Source organism: Phaseolus vulgaris, chromosome 2 (genome assembly GCF_051622355.1).
Source record: "Phaseolus vulgaris cultivar YP4 chromosome 2, ASM5162235v1, whole genome shotgun sequence".
NCBI classification, from domain to species: domain Eukaryota; kingdom Viridiplantae; phylum Streptophyta; class Magnoliopsida; order Fabales; family Fabaceae; genus Phaseolus; species Phaseolus vulgaris.
Window position 1 is genome coordinate 13,997,667 of NC_143499.1, and position 3,539 is coordinate 14,001,205.

The window sequence follows — 3,539 nt, forward strand, 5'->3', positions numbered from 1 at the left end:
GAGGTGAGAGCATTCTCTCTGAACAAGAGAGAAATACAAATAGACTTAATTCATGTTCCCCTCTTAGATTACTAAAATGGATAATACCCTATAGTATATCACTGTCATGCAAAAAACAGAAACAATAACATATTCCTAACAATTTCCGTCTAGAACCTAGCTCACTCATATTTCTTATTATTAATTAATGAAAGATAAAATATGCTCGAAAGATTACATTGAGCCTTTTTGTAAGAATTAGTTGGGCCGTTTCATTCTCCATGAAAAGAATAATTGATTATTTCTTTTTATGAAGCTGAGGATTGTAACATGGCCTGATATTGGAAAGAAGAAAGTAACTAGATTCTCCTCCCTCTGCCTTTTTACAAACCAGAATGAAATTGTGATGTAATGTTACATGTGTTGAAACTTGATTTAAAGTAAAGATAAAAGAAAATGCATTAAAATAGGTATATAATTAAGAAGATTGTAAGATAAACTGAGAATAGTTTGATATGGTTGAGAGAAGTTTTTAACTAGTTGCAAAAGGCTGACAATAATGGGTGAAAGGTTGAAAAATAATATTGAAAAAATGAAATAAATCAGGCTTTTGTTTGTTTTTAGTTATATATTCCAACCTGTATCCATGTGTTTCTTCATGGAATTCAATATATGTACATGTGGTCTTGCTTCTCACTATAATCTTCTGGTGTCGGTCATGATTCTTTCTTTAATCATAATTTTCTTCTTTCTGTTTTTTCCCTCCCAGAAGGGTTATTATTACATTAGTTTCATCTTCTATTACGATATATATACTGGGTTGGTCCTTGTGTATAAGTTGTAAAGAAAACCAAGTGAGGAATTGACTGTCTCTTGGATGTAATAATGTAATTGATGATGCTATGTGAACACAATTAATATGAGCATATGACATAATAGTAGTTTAAGATGTTGTAGTTGATGGAAGCATCTGGGTCACAAGTGGACGAGGTTACTGACAGGTTGGTGCCAAGTTTTAACAACTATTAATGGGTTTGTATCCAGTTAGATGAAATTGCAGGAGTACTATCTCCAAGCAAAGTAGCAATAATTCTCATGGCAGTCCGTAGAGTAAGTTAAATTCAGACCCTGTTTCTTTTTCACCCTATCCAATTTTTCCACTCACAGTTATCCTGTAACCATTTCAAATTAACTTTATGCAACATACAGATAAGGTAAATCATTAATTTATCATTGTTTTCGGTTGTTTTACATCCTTGAAAAGTTATCTCATTAATTTATACACTTTTGATAAGTTTCATCTATATGCTGATATGATTTTTATTTAGCTTTTCAATAAATTATCTTACAATAATAATCACTGCTATACTATTCAGTATATAGTGACTAACCAATTAATATATCTAGGATACTCTTGAACTTTGAGTCTAGACTTAAATCAATCTTATAGAACTGATTTTTTGTAAGGAAGATTGTTTTCTATCTGTATACACTATGTGTGATTTAGATTTTTTTTAATAACACTGTCAAAAAGTGCTTTCTTATATTACAAATACGGATCATATTATTTTTATATTGCAAGAAATTACATATAAAAATGTAAAGAAATAAGAATACAATTAGGATTAAAATTAAAAAAGTTTGACGTTGAATCTAAAATTATAGTCAGAAATGATTCTTAAAACCTGCTTAACGTTTGATTAATATATAAAGACTGAATTTTAAAGTTTTCAGAATAATTAAACATACATACAGATAACTAGACTAAGAACTAAATGAGTGGTTGTTTAGCCTAAGAATTATGAAAATGATGGGAATTATTTACTGTTGGTTCCTGTTTGACAGAGAAGACAGAAAAAATGAAGTAGGGTCGAGTAATTTTATGATTGTATCTGATATCTGATGCTATTCTTGAAGCATTTGATGGAAGTTGGCACTAGTAACTGCGAGAAGCCATGATGCCCCTCATCTCATTACCAATTATAACAAGGACATGTCACATCACGGGCACGGAATACTGTGCCAAAATGCAATGTAATTTTGCTTCAATGACGCGGCTGGATCAACAACTAGCTTTGGAGGTACTAGGATTTTTCTTCCATTTTCTGTTAATTGTATTATATGTTCAGGACCCCTTTTAAGTTGATTGCTGGAACAACTCTCAAGTACTTCAATATTTTTATGAATTACAACAACATCTATGAATAGTGATTCTTGTTGTGCATGTGTTATAGGGTAGCAAGGTTTTGATTGGGGTCCTCTTGGCACTACAAAGAGAATGAGAAAGAAAAATATCAGAAAAGGTGATCACAGTCCTTGCTTAAGCACCATTTCTCTTGTAGCAAAAAGCTTTTAAACAAATCATAGGGTTCTCAAAGGGTTACAGATACCCGTCAGTGTCAGATCCTCCTGCATTATTACGAGAATAATAAAATAACATGGTTGTGCTACGTTGGCCATGAACAACCGTTGGGCCTGCCATGTTTCTTCACCACTGCACATCACGGGTCTACGCACGTGGCCTGCTACAATCACGTCCCAAAAAAAGTATTCTGTGGTGAAAATTGTTAGTATTCAGCCTCAGACAATTTTCTTTCTAGTGCTACATGATCATTCAAACAAAATGCTTTCTTTTAAGTGTGTAAATAATAGAGTTCATCTCTTTTTCTTTTAAGTAGTAATAGGTTTCTTTCAATCTACTTCTATTACAGGGTTTCTTCTCTAAAAACTCTTCTCACTTTGTTAGTAAAGTTGCTTCTTACCAATCAAATGACATATAAAATCAAAGATGTTCTCTCTGCTAACCATTCTATATCATCTATGCTGTTACTTAATCATTGATCACAACTATAACTTCAAGAGTACTGTTCATTTGAGCATCGAGAGAGAGTCCAAAGTTTGAAGGACCAGAGTAACAATAGAACACTCTCACAGTATTAACAGTCTTTTTTTCAGCAAAAGGGATTATATATTGAAAACAAAATAATTAGAACAAAAAGTTAACAGATACTCATATTTTTTAACACAAATACTAGCTATCCACATTTCCTTCCTAAAAGAAATAAGATTTTGGTTCCTGCCAATACAGTGAAATTCTAACCTGAAAACAGAAAGCAGATACAAAGGTTTGTAATTCTACTTCAATAGGCAATCCATAACGACTCAGCTTATTTACACTTAATCCACACTCTTTCCTTTTCAGTCTCAGCCATTTTAGACACATCATAATACTTATTAAATAGACGTCACATCTACATTTTTCCCTCCTCTATCTTCTTATTTTTGAAGCATAGATGGCCTTCAAACATTTTACTGTGCTGTTAAGCCAGTTATCTGTGATGAGTTGTTCACATCGGGGAAATCGTTGGGAAGTGTGGAGAAAAACCACTACGAACTTGCACATATTCAATGTGCAATGAAGTCATCTACTTGTTGAGCTCTTTATTTATGGTGTTTCTTATTCAGTCATTTTCTTTTCCTATATGAATCAGCATGAGTTACTGTCTGTTGAGGCTTATTAGTTACTACATACACTGTACGTCTAAACACCCTATCTTCAT

At 32.5% G+C, this 3,539-nt stretch overlaps 1 long non-coding RNA gene across 1 annotated transcript; it reads left to right on the forward strand.

Annotated features, from left to right (window-relative positions):
- Positions 1-458: 458 nt before the first annotated feature.
- Positions 459-2,707, forward strand: LOC137810738 (uncharacterized). The gene is made up of 2 exons (XR_011080959.2): positions 459-2,060; positions 2,214-2,707. It is a non-coding gene; the product is annotated as an uncharacterized LOC137810738 (long non-coding RNA).
- The last annotated feature ends 832 nt before the right edge of the window (positions 2,708-3,539 follow it).